This window comes from Echinops telfairi, unplaced genomic scaffold (assembly GCF_000313985.2).
Source record: "Echinops telfairi isolate 266 unplaced genomic scaffold, ASM31398v2 ScPeMD7_3;HRSCAF=10, whole genome shotgun sequence".
In the NCBI taxonomy this organism is placed as follows: domain Eukaryota; kingdom Metazoa; phylum Chordata; class Mammalia; order Afrosoricida; family Tenrecidae; genus Echinops; species Echinops telfairi.
Window position 1 is genome coordinate 44,704,456 of NW_022103899.1, and position 13,513 is coordinate 44,717,968.

Here is a 13,513-nt window from a genome sequence, read left to right on the forward strand (position 1 = left end):
GCAGTGGGAGATGATGGAGAATGGTGGAAGGGAGGAGAGGAGGGAGGAAAGGGGGTCCCAGTATTGTTCCTGGCCCACTGTCTCTCAAGGCAACCCCTCAGGTGTGCTTCGTAGTGTTTTCAAGGCTGTGACCTCCGAAGCCAATCCCCAGGTCTTTCTTCCAAGGCGCCCCTGGGTGAGCCGGACCTAAAGCATCAATCTTAAACTAGAGGTCTGAGGCGCATCTAGTCCTCATGACTACCAGCTCTGTGTCCTGGGTGTTATCACCCCCATGCTACAGATGAGAAAACAGAAATTCAGAGGCCACACGTTAAGGTCACAGCCGGCTAACAGAAGAGAAGGGATTTGAACCCCAGATCTGCAGCCTGGTTTTTCCAGTTCATGCCCTCTCCTTTTACAGCTGGGCAGCTGGCACAGAAGCCTCTGGGGCCCCTGTGTGGAGAGGCCAGCTGCTGGGCAAGGCGGGAAGGTTGTAAAGATCAGCTTGGAGCAGAGGTGCATCCCATACTAAGCTCTCTTCCCTAATAGAAAGTCAGTTCTTAGCTGAGGCCCAGCTTCAGAGGCAGGGCCCAGGGTCTTGTACTGTGGTCACTGTGTGAGGCAGGCAGGCCCCTGACTCAGTTTGCTTACCTGTAAAATGAGCCCCCTGAACAGAAAGCCCAGAGTCCATTGCAACCCCAGCCATCTCTGACTTGGAGTGGGGCACAGGTATCCTAGAGAGTCCAACGGGGAGCCTGCTGATGGGTCGGTGCTGGGCCAGAGGGACCTTCAGAGGCCCGCTCTGGGAACGACCCCAATCTCTCCTCCCAGGCTCCATTGCCACAAGGGCCTTCCAACTCTTAGCAACCCCCTTGGACAGAGAAGAACTGCCCCACAGGATTTCCAAGGATTTGGACATGTTGACCAGTCCCTTGAGGGCATCATGCTTGCTAACGTAGTGGGGCATCGAAGAGGAGGAGGACCTCCAAACAAGATGGATGGACGCGGCGGCTGCACCGATGGGCTCAAACCTGAGAACCGTTGTGCAGATGGCGCAGGAGCAGGCAGTGCTCCGTTCTGCAGTCCATGGGGTTGCCATGAGTCGGAACCAACAATAGCACCAGACAGCAAGCACCTTCACGAACCGACTGCCTCCTCTTTCTCCCTAGGGGCTGTGGCTGGAGGTTCGCAGCCAGCCACTATTTAACCAGGGCCCAGGGTTCCTCTCCTCCTTGGTTGTCATTGGGTGCTATCAAGCTGTTTGCAAGTCATGCGACCCTGTGCACAACAGGAAACCTGCCCAGCCCTGCACCACCCTCACGGTCTGCAGCCACTGTGTCAATCCCGCCTCCGAGGGTCTTTCTCTCTTTCTATGACCCTCCGCTTCACCACACATGATGCCCTCCTCCTGACCAGACGTCCAAAGTACAGTGGACATAGTCTCACCACCCTCAATTCTAAGGAGCCCTCCGGCGGTACTACTTCCAAGATGTGTCTGTTCTCCTGGCCGCCTATGGTCATTTCATCATTTTCCATCAATGCCACACTGGCCCCATGATGCCCTGACACCCAAGACTGCTTCCTCCTGAGTGTACACTTACCATAGGCTGCAGATAAACAGCATGAGATGGTAGAAAGGAAAGGGTAAGAGACAGGCAGCCAAGAGACCCAAGTTCAAGGTCTCACTCAGCCAGAAACTGCTGTGGGAGCCCAGACAAAGAGTGCGCTGAACCTCCTCTCCCCCATGTGGGAGTGAATGTTGAATCAGCCCACGAGGGAGAGGGAGAGGGGCTAGTATACCTGGAATCAAAGAAAAGAGCACTAGAATAATCTACCTAGGCATTTCCCATGTTTTAACCGTGTTTAAGGAACCTTGCCCTACCCCCGCCCCGTGTCAATGAATGAGCTCTGGAAACAGATGGGTCTTTAGAACAATGTTGCAACAACCCACATCCCCTTCTTGGTAAGCTGCTTGGCACAGGCATACCTCTTAAACCTCTGCAAAGTCCTAAAGCCAGTAACCTGACCAGCTGTTCAGCCAAGCATCCCTTTAGACTTCCTTGATCCTGGAACACCTTGATCAAGGCGCACCTACCTATTCATATCCCCCTGGGATGTTGATCCAAGCCCCCTTTGTTTCAGATAGATTCCTGTCTTGACTTTTCATACCTTAAAACCTCTGTTCTTACCCACTGCCCCTCAGAGCTGCCACATTCAGTAAAAGCCCCAGGCTCAACTCGCTGCCATCCAGTGGATTCCAACTCGATAGGACAAGGTAGAAGTGCCCCTGTGGGTTTCCAAGACTATAACTCTTTACAGGAGTAGAAAGGCTCATCGTTCTCTCATGGTGTGGCTGGCGGTTTCGAATTGCTGACCTCATAGTTGGCAGCCCAACATACAAAGCTGCTACTGTGTACCTCCACTGGCCAAGGGCTGGGAGGCATGCATGCCCAACTATGGGAACATGCCAGCCTCTCCGACATAACCTCTGTGGTGGGAGACACAAATCTCATGCAGACCGGAGGAAGAACTCCTTCTTCTCCTCCATAACCAATGTGTGGGGTGCATACTAGGAACCAGCTCTGTGACAGTTCATAGGGATATCATTCCTGCTTCCTAACAAGGCCCACCCAGGTGTTTGGCTGAGAATCTCAGCATTATAAGGTAGGAAGAGTGTCAAAGCCATCCCTCTACAGCCTTCTTGGCAGAACACGTGGAGACAGCCCGTGTCACATGACTAACAATCTGCTGCCTGCCGTGGCAGCAGCAGGATTCTTCCCAGTGAGCTGTGTGAGCGCCCAGTCTCTGGCCCCTCACATACATGTGCCCCTTCTCTGTCTTCTGCTTTCTGAAAGGCCGGACGAGAAGGCTTGGGAAAGGCAGTGCCGTGATGTGGACAGCTTCCAGCTGAGGTCCACATGGGGGAGAGGGGAAGGAGGTGTCATTACCCCAGCTCATGACAGGAGACTCTCCCTACATAACCTATCATTATCTCTCCTACATGCCGGCGTTTACAAGTCAGGCCCTGAACTCATGGCCCAAGAACACAGAGGAAGCCAGGGCCCTTGACTGTGTGGCCCCCACCACTTCTTCCACAGCTATACACAGGGGCTCTGGGACCTTTCGGCTGGAGACAGGGAAATAGATCAGGCAGGTGGAGAGCACCTTTCACCTTTTGCCCAAGACCAAGCAGCCCAAGAAGCACCTGGCTCCACTGGCACCACCAGCCAGGCCAAAGGTGCCAGCTTTGAAACCAAAGCTCACCAATGAGATGAATATTTCAGAGCCCCAGAGAACTGGACACCTGAGGGACCTTCTATGGCTCCGGCCCTGACCCTGACCCCCAGTCCTACCTGCCCTCCGAAGCCCCATCTACCCCCCAAACACGATTCTCACACCCTTTGGATAGCATCGCAGCTACAAGGGCTTGTGAGGGGACAGGAACCTCACAAGTAAGAAGGGCTCCCGGGCCCACAAGCTCAGGGCATAGCACCCGGGCAGCCTTCCTCCACTTCCTCCCACCTTTCCCGGCTCCCCCACCCCCAGGCTGCTCTGCAAGCTTTCACATCCCACCAGCCGCTGAGACCCCCGGAGAGCGCATTTCCCCAGGAACTTTCCGGGCTAGCTTGGGCACCGGCTGGAAGCAGGGCAGGCTCTGAGCACAGTTACGGTGCCAGGGGCGGCCTCTAACCCACGCCCAACGGCTTGGGATGTCCCCTGGCTTCCCCTACTCGAATATTCATCCATCTGTTTACCCCAGGCCAGCCGGCCGCCACCGAAGTCGGCTCTGGGCCGCCTCCCCCCAGCTGAGGCCTGTAAAAATCCTCTTCCCACACACAGCTGACCACTCCGGGGCCGGCACGTGGACACGCCCTGCAACGCTCTGGGCACTCGGATCAGAAAGAAGGGGACCCGAGGGCCTCCTCAGACCCCGGTCCCCACACGACAAGCACCTCACAACCGGCCCCCGCGCCCAGGGCCAAAGAAGCGTCACGCGCCCGAGGGGCGCAGAGAAAGCGAAACTCCCAACGGGAGGGGAGAGTCCGTCCCATTCCGCCCTGGGCGCCACGGGCCACCGCGGCCCGGCTAACTCCCGGAGCGATTCGCACCCTCCGAGAAAGTTTGGGGGGCCCGGCCCAGCGCCACCCAACTCCCTGCCCCTGGCTTGCCTGGGCCGCGCCCGACCGTGCGTCCGGATCTCCGAGGTCCGGGAGTTGCGAGACCTGCTGGGCTGGGACTGGGCTGCGCTAGACTTGCCCCGGCTACGCGCCCTGTCCCGCCCCGCCGGCCGAGCGCGGGAACGCCCCCTGGGCGGGGCCTCGGGGCGCCGCCTGCGGGTGCTGGGGTGCAGCCTGGTTCCGCCCCGGGTTCTCCGTACGCGGCTCCCACTTAGTAATAGTGTTGGTTTCTTTTCTTTTTAAACTTAAAGACAATATGATTGTCACTGATGGAAATTTAGAAAACACACAGAATACCCATTTATAAACTATCAAGGGCCCATGAGGGAGGGGGGAGCGGGGAGGGAGGGGAAAAATGAGGACCTAATGTCGGGGGTTTAAATGGAGAGAAAATGTTTTGAGAAACGATGTACAAATGCGCTTTACACAATTGATGTGTGTATGGATTGGGATAACAGTTGTATGAACCCCTAATAAAATGTTAAAAAAGAAAACACACAGAAGGCAAGTAAGAAAATAGACGCTCATCGCTCCCAGGGGGAAGCACTTGGGTCGTCACCGCTTTACCGAAACAAGTCTATCAAGGTCATTGTTTCTTAGAGTGGAATCATAATTTGTGTTCTGCTCTCTGCTGTTTTTCACTTATTTTATCATACACATTTTTGGTCACCTTTTCTTTTCTTTTTTTTTTTTCCATACTCCAAAATGTTCTTCAAGAACTCCCGGTGGCCACTGCCCAACGGATTATGCGTTTGGCGGCTTGACCTCAAGGTGGATGGTTCAAACCCACCAGCCACCCCTCAAGAAAGTTGACGCGTTCTGCACCAACAAAGATGTACAGTCTCTGAAATCCACAGGGCCCTTCTCACCTATTCTGCAGGCTCGCTGTCCGTGGCTACGAGTTTTGAGTTTAAGATCTGCTGCACATGCACAGAGTCAATGCTGCGAGGTTGCCCATCCAAAAGCCACGCTCTCCTTCAGGAAAGCCAACACCTACAAAGGACGTTTCCATTCTTCTCCATTTTCTCATGACTATAAATAAACCCAGGGATGCGCATCCCTCCCAAGTCTATGCTTTTAAACTAAATGCACGTCTCAAATTTAAAACTTCCCAGGTCTAAAAATAGAGGGGGGTGGGGGCTACTTAGAGTCTCTGCCACTGAGAACTAGGGTATTTCCTCCTGGAAATTTGAAATTGACGGTTGAAACGTCACTGAGTTCTCCCTAGTTTGTGTGGTGCCCTAACACCAAACCCAGCGGGGTCTCCAACATCTAACAAACCCTAATGGACAATAGGCTTGCTCCATAGGGTTTCCGAGGTTGTAAATCTTGACAGAAGCAGATGGCCACATCTTTCTCTGGCAGAACAACTGGTGGGTTTGAATCCCGGACCTCTTTTCTTAGTAGCTGGGCATCTTAACCACAGTATGACAGGGCTCCTTTGGGAGCCAAACTAAACTAAACCAACCCCAGACCAATTGATACCGACTCATAGAAACTCTATAGGCAAGATATGACAAAATAACAATTTATAGATTATCAAGGGCTCATGGGGGAGGAGGAAGCGGGGAGGGAGGGGAAAAATGAGGACCTAATGCTGGGGGCGTAAGTGGAGAGGAAATGTTTTGAGAATGATGAGGGCAATGAATGTACAAATGCGCTTTACACAATTGATGTATGTATGGATTGTGATAAGAGTTGTATGAGCCCCTAATAAAATGATTTTAAAAAATAAAGAATAAAAAAAAAAAGAAACCGTATAGGACAAAGTAGAACTGCCCCCTGTGAGTTTCAGGGACTGTAACTCTTTCGGGGAGTAGAAAGCCTCCTCTTTCTCCCTTGCGGCAGCTGTTGATTTCAAACTGCTGACCTTTGCAGTTAGCAGCCAGACATGTAACCTTTATGCCACCAGGGCTCCTTGTGGTTCCAAAGTCCATGTTATCTCCCTGCCCCCCAGGCTATGGTAGATGAGTGGCATGAGGGCTTATCAAATCTAATGCTAATAGCTACCAGTTGGCACCAATACCAAAGCCTTTCTCAGCTTGTTGACACTTCCTTTTTGAGTGAACTGGGGCTGACTGGATAAAACACAGCAATTCAGACCCACAGTGCACCCCCAGGCACTGGTGCTCTCCTGGCCAGCTGTTTGTGGAGGAGATAGAGGAAAGAGGGACATAACTGGAAGCTGATTTGCTGTGCTGACCAGTAAACCAAGTATTGGCTTAGATCCCATGTTTCAGATCAATGAAAAGACTTCAGATTAATAAACATCGACATTAAACATTTGCTTCCCCACACACACACACACACACTATACAGATATGCTTAAAAAAGACAGATATGCTTATTTAGCTAGATAAAAAAAGTAAGTGAGAATTACCTAAGAGGACTGGTGGATATTAGAGGGGGAGCCTAACGCCCCTAAAAAACTCACTGCCATTGTCAATTCTGACTCACAGGGACAAGGTAGAACTGCCCTGGTGAGTTGCCAAGACTGTAACTTTTTTTCCCCCAACAGTTTTATTGGCATGTAATTCACATATCATACAATTCAATAGTTCAATCCCATCAAGAAGAGTCGTACAATCGTCACCACAATCTGTTTTAGAACATTGTCTTCATTCTGGTGCTGGTCCTCCAGACTATACCGCATTATGGGAGTAGAAAGCCTCATCTTCCTCCAGGGCAGCGGCTGGCGGTTTCGATTGGCTGTCCTTCTGGTTAGCAGCCCAACTTGAAACCTCTATTAAGCCACCAGGGAGCCCTGGACTATGAGTCCGAGCTGACTGGACGACGGCAGTGAGTTTTTGCTCACTCCCCTAATCACTCTAACCCAGAGGTAGCTCAGCCAATAAGCAAGGGAGGTAAGCATGGGTTTACCCATGCTTATTCATGAGCTGAACAGTATAGTGATGTAGTGAAAACATGTGATGCTGGCCACGACAGATGAATAGATACATACAAGTAAACCCGTGCTTCCTGGGACCCCGCCCCCGTCAGGGATTGTAGCTTTGATTCTGCAGGAAGGTGCTGCTCTGGGGTTGAGAGGAAGGCAGATGCCGGGCAGAGAGGGGAGCAGAATCTTTGCTGTAGTGAACACATGAGGAACCTAGTGCTTTCCTTGTGCTTTTCTTGCTTCTTGGGTAACTCAACACTGAGGCATCCCATTGCCCCGCGCACTATCTGAGAATCCTTAGACAGAAACAAAGGACCCGTATATCTGAAATGCACATTACTGGGTGCCCTGTGGTTTTTCTGGCAATGCCGTTCCGGAGGAAAGGCAAGTCAAGTCACGCCAGTGGCAGCAGGCTGCTGGGAACCTGAGAGGGATCGGGCCCAAGTTTATTTTAGGGATTAAGTTGTTTAGTAATTTATGGGAGGGGCGACAGGAGACAGGAAGGGATGGGAAGGACTTCCTGCTGTGGTCCCCTGGAGTAAACCCAGAAATGGGAAGGGACCGCTAAACTGGAGCTGTGAATCCTGAGAACTTTCTCCGCCTCCCTCTTTCCTCCAGCCCAGCCCCAACCCCCTCCAGCGAGTCTGATTAAGTCTAATCTAAATGTGTCACTCCGCCCACCCAATCATTGGCTTTTTATCACCAACTTCCTCAGAGAAGCTGCCTTTCCCTTGGGCGTGTTATTTTCCAGCCTGGGTCCAGTACACCTCGCTATCTTCATCTTCAGACCTTAGCACAATGGCCTTTTGCGTCTGTTGAATTGGGTCCTAGGGGGAGAGAAAGCGCCCAAACATTTTATAAAGAGCCCTTTAGTGAGTCTTAAACAAAACAAGGACCAAAGACAAATCTAGATGAGGAAGACCAGGATGGTGTCCAAATAATTCACTGCCATGTGACTCACAACTCCACCTCACAGTGACCCCACGTTGTCATTGTTAGGTACCATCGAGTACCATTGATAGCAACCCCGTGCGCAACAGCACAAAACACTGCCCAGTCCCGCACCATCCTCACAATTGTTCCCATGCCCGAGCCCATGAATGCAGCCACTGGGTCAGTCCATCTCCTGAGGGCCTTCCTCTTTTTCACTGTCCCTCCACTTGACCAAGCATGATGTCCTTCTCCAGGGACTGGTCTCTCCTGACACGCCCAAAGCATGTAAGACGTGTTGTCATCCTTACCTCTGAGGAGCACTCGGTCCTTGCTTCTTCAAATACAGATTCGTTTGTCCTTGCTGCAGTCCACAGTACGTTCAGCATTCTTCTCCAGCACCACAACTCAAAGGCATCGACTCTTCTTTAGTCTTTGTCGTTCCATGTCCACATGCATACGAGGCAATGAAAAATGCCCAGCTTGGGTCAGGCGCACCTTCGTCCTCAAAGTAATATCCTTGCTTTTCAATATCTAAAGAGGTCTGGTACAGCAGATTCACCTAATGCCACACATCTGTGGGTCGCTTGACTGCTGCTTCCATGAGCATTGAGCGTGAATCCCAACAAGATGAAATCCATGACAACTTCAACCTTTTCTCTGTTTATCATGATAATTATGAGGGCTTTAGTTGTCTTTACATAGAATTGTAATCTGTACTGAAGGCTACAATCGTTGGTTTTCATCTATAAGTGCTTCAATTCCTCTTCACTTCCAGCAAGCGCAGTTGTATATCGCAAGTTGTTAATAAGCCTTCCTCCAATCTGGATGCCACATTCTTCTTCATATAATCCAGCTTCTCTGCTGATCTACTCAGCATACAGGTTGAACAAGTATGGTGAGAGGACACAACCCTCCCTGGTTCTAAACCATGCAGTGTGCCCTTGTTCTGTTCGCACAACTGCCTCTTGATCCATGAGCAAGTTCCAAATGAGCACAACGAAGTATTCCGCAATTTCCATTCTTCTCAAGAATATCCATAGTTTGCAAAGGTCTGCCCAATCAAATGCCTTTGCATAGTCAATGAAATGCAAGTAAACATCTTCCTGCTTTTCTCTGCTTTCAGCCAAGATCCATCTGACATCAGCAATGATAGCCCTTGTCCCACTGATTCTCCTCTTCTGAATCCAGCCTGAACCTCTGGCAGCTCCCTACAGCGTACTGCTGCAACTCTTACTGGATAATTTCCAGCAACATGTTACGTACATGTGATATTAATGGTATTGTCCTATAATTTGAGCATTCTGTTGGGTCACCTTTCTTTGGAATGGGTGCAAATATGGATCTCATCCAGTCTGTTGGCCAAATAACTATCTTCCAAATTTCCTGGCACAATGACCCAATATGACAGAGTAAAACTGCCCCATACGGTTTCTGAGACTATAAATCTTTACAGGAGCAGACAGCCTCATCTTTCTCCTGAGGAGCGTCTGGTGAGTTTGAACCACCGACCTTGAAGGTAGCAGGCTGGTACTTAGCTTCCTGCACTCCCGTAGACCATGGAAAACAAGGGACCCAAACCAAATGCACTGCCACCAAGTCAGTTCTGACTCGTAGGGACCCTCTCTGGTTCTACCTCTGTGGGTTTCTGGGTCTGTGACTCTTTAGGAGAATAGAAAGCCTTATCTTTCTCCCCGAATAAACAAAGGAAGTCGTCCCCCCAAAATGATGGATTGAAGATTAATTTCATCAGTCTCATAACTCAAGCCCCTGTGGCCTAACTAACCCATAAACGGAAGTTCCCAGAGGGCAAAGACAGCCCAACCTGGGTGGGAGGTCGGGGAGGATGTTGTAAATGGCTTTCTTTTTTTTTTTTGGTAAATGTCTTTCAAACCTGATCTGCCTGAGGGCAAAGGTTTTCAATTTGCTGGTTAAGGATCAGCAAGAACTCAGACAGAGACTGAATTTTCAGGAAGGCTCCAACTGGAGTCAGAGCTGTAAACAGACACCTTCTTTGAACCAAGTGCTTTAGGCTGTAAGCTCTCCTCCAGTGGAAAGAATTCTAAGGAGATGAAGGGTGGTGGAGACCCCCCCAGTTGCCCAGTGGGTAGAGTTCTGCTGCTCACCCAAAGAACTCCACGGGAGAAAGCACTGACAGTCCGTTTCCTTAGAGATTAAAGCTTTGGAAACCATGAGAAATTCTACTCTGGCATATCGGGTCCCTATGGGACAGAATCGACTAGCCTACTGGCTGGTTTGGACTTCTGAAGTAGTGGGAAGGGCAGGTGTACAGAGGAGATGCAATTCCGAGGTAGTGGACCGCTTCCACCTAAAAATTCACCTGTTGTTCATAAACCTGTTCATGAGCACTTTTATAAAGAAACTACATGGCCGGGCTGGGGCCTCTCTGGACCAATCAATGGGTGTAACAATATTGCTCTTCCCTTCCCCCTCCTCCCCAACCCCCTAACCCCACCCCCACCCACCACCCACCCCGTGAGATGTGAAGCCTCAGATGAAAACATTTCTGTAGAGACGTTGAGATGACATTTGGCCATTGACTTGCATCTGGCTGGAACTGGACGTGGGTTAGGTAAGAGTATAAGGAAGGCTGAGGAGCTGGTGGACAAGGCAGACCCGGAAGCAGAGAGAGTGCTGGGAACTGAGCAAGGGCTGTTCCTCTTACTGTGTGTGAGTTAAGGAGACCAGTGGGGTCCCTATGATCTCAGTACCCTAAGATCAGCCAGCCGGCCACGTTGTAGCTGTGGTTTCAGGCGAAAGATTGACTAGGACCTGCCTAGTGCCCTGTGCCCTCACAGGGCCACAGTGGACTATGGCCTCCCAGGCCCATCCATCTCAGATCCCTGGACTCCTACATCCCGGGCCTCCACCTTCCACTCTCCAAGATGTCTTCATGCTTCTTTTCCATTTGCCTCCAAGAAAATCAATTTCTTCTGATCATATTCCCTGCCCAAGATAACTACCTAGAGCCTCTGTCACCGATCACCACACCCTCTCAATAATTTCCATTTCGAGCACCCCATGCCCTCATCCCCCTCCGGCAATGTTCCCAGCTCTGGCATCTCAGCCTCTGACTCCAGCCACTCTGCCCTCAAGATCAGCCATCTATTTGTCTGACCACCTTCCTCTTCCTCCGGTTCCCTCCTTAACCAGCCTCACCGTCACTCCCTAGCTTAGGCACCAACCGTAGGCATCACTCCCTTCACTCTTTGCCCTCTCTGCTTTATGATCCTCAGCAGGCAAAGCCACACCTCTCCGCCTCCTGGGTGTCTGCCCTACCAGTTGCGGGTGAGTAAGGATGGCCCTGACTGCTGGCCTTCCATCCTCAGGACCACAGCAGGCCTTCCCTGGAACCAGGAAGTTCAATGAGGTTTCCCTCATCCATTCATGTTAACTTCCCTGTCCTACCCCTGGTAGCATAGTGGGTTACTGTAAAGGGGAACTGAGGAACAGGGAGGAAGACATACATAACTGACAGGACAAGGGAGAGCAGAAACAGAAATAGCTTTATTGGGGGTGGGGGTGAGGTGGCGGGAAGGGAAGGGAGAGTTCCCAGACAAGGTTCCATGACCCAGGTCAACAGATCAGGGAAGTCCTGCTCAGCAGCTGGAGGCGAGGGTTTTTAAAGGGGTGGTGACAAATGTATGGCAATTATAGCAATCAGCATATGGGGTCTGGAAACTCTGAGAATTGCTTGACTCCTCCGACTCCTCCTCCTCCAACTCCTCCTCCTCCTCCTCCTCCTCCTCGCAGCTTTCTTTGAACCCAGAACATCTGGTTTCACTGGTTATCTTATCTGGTGCCGGCTGCTGCTGACCTTTGGGATGTGTAGGGAAGCACATGCAGGACCTGGACCTGCTTCAGCTTAGTCCAAACAGAGGCTGCCTAGTTCAGACCCGGCCCAAACATTCCAAACTTCTTAATATTGGTAATGGGGAGACGCCTTATGACTTAACTACTTCCTGCTGAGATGGGGCAAAGAAGGGGATTAAGAGTTGGAAGGTTTGGGGGCCGGGCAGGTCGGCAGTGGACTGCAAGGGTGAAGGAACTGATTGAAGGTCAGGTTGGAGATATCTTTCATCCATTCCTGCAAGAATCTAAACACACAAAGAGCTAAAAGCAAAAGTACACAGATTATTATCAGAGACCCGATGAGGGGCATAACCCAGGCCATGGCACGATTTTGAAACCATGAAAAGCTGGTGGTGCTCCATTGACATTTCCTGATTTTATTGGCCATGGTGCAGAGTACCTTAACATTTTGTTTAACTATGCCTGATTCATTAATATAACAACAGTCTTTATTTAGAAACATGCATGTTCCTCTTTTATCTGCTGTTAATAAGTTAAGAGCTTGGCGATTTTGTAGGGTGACTCATGCTAAGGATGTTAACTGCCTTTGGAGGGAGACAAGAGAGTTATCAGTTTGATGTTTTTTGCAATGGATGATGACTACTTTTGCTGGCAGCTGAAGAGCCTGTAAGAGATTAACTATTAATTAACCGTTTACTATGGGGGACCCTTTGGTAGTCAGAAAATCCCTGCTCCTTCCAGATAGTGGCATGACAGTGAGCTCTAAGGAACACAGAGTAAGAATCAGAATATATATTAGCCGTTTTTTCCTTTAGCTAGATGGAGAGCGCAAGTGAGAGCAACAAGTTTCGCTTTTTGAGAAGTAGTTTTTATTGGGAAGCATGCAGCTTTCCAGACTTGGTCAAGTGAGAGGACAGTATACGCAGCCTGCCTTTGACCCCTGGGCATTTACGACAGAACTGCCATCAACAAACAAAGTTAGATCTGGGTTAGGATACGGTTGATCAAAGAGTCTGGGCCCGGCAGTGTGAGTTCCTCAACTGCCTGGGGGCAGGAGTGACCACTAAGTGCCAGCGAGTCTAGGAGCTGAGGCAAGAGGGTTCCTGGGTTTAAAGAGGGAGCCTGGCGCAGGGTTATGTTAGGGTTTTCGATAAACATACAATAGATTTTCTGCAAGCGGCTTGGAGACAGCAAAGACGGGACTCAGCGTGAGAGGAGGTCCTGCAGCCTGTGGGGATAGGCTTTCCCCGGGTTCACTTCAGGGCTCTCTCAGTGAGGGTGGCAACTGCCGCCAGGGCCCGGAGGCAGGGTTGCCACCTCTGACTGTCATATCTAGTTGCTTAGACAGACAAGCTATAGGGGATAGAGCGGGCCCCAGGGGCTGAGCCAGGACTCGACTGCTATACCTTGTTTTTTGCCCATGTAGAGTAAAAAAGGTTTGGCAGGGTTTGGTAGATGCAGGGGTGGGGGTGAAGGAGGGTGTGTCGGAGTTTGTTAAAGGCAGCTTTGACTAACTGGGGAAAGTTTAGGGGGCCAACAGGAGTGGCCTTGTTTTTCTTCGCTTTTCCATGAGCTATCAGGGGAACTATCAGCTTGATGTCCTTTTACACTATAATCTTTCTTACCATGAACACATTCACTTCTTTTTTATTAACTTCTCCGCAAACAACTTTCCGTAACTTTTAAACTTCTTCAC

At 50.6% G+C, this 13,513-nt stretch overlaps 2 protein-coding genes across 2 annotated transcripts in view; one reads left to right on the top strand and one right to left on the bottom strand.

The window, feature by feature from the left end:
- TMBIM1 (transmembrane BAX inhibitor motif containing 1) overlaps positions 1-4,218 on the bottom strand; it is a 15,356-nt gene extending 11,138 nt beyond the window's left edge. The window contains exon 1 of the mRNA XM_013004304.3: positions 4,149-4,218. The gene's annotated coding sequence lies outside the window, so the exon portion shown is untranslated. The remainder of the gene's footprint in view (positions 1-4,148) is intronic.
- Positions 1-13,513, top strand: part of PNKD (PNKD metallo-beta-lactamase domain containing) — an 89,253-nt gene that overhangs the window by 14,169 nt on the left and 61,571 nt on the right. The gene's annotated exons all lie outside the window — the stretch shown is intronic.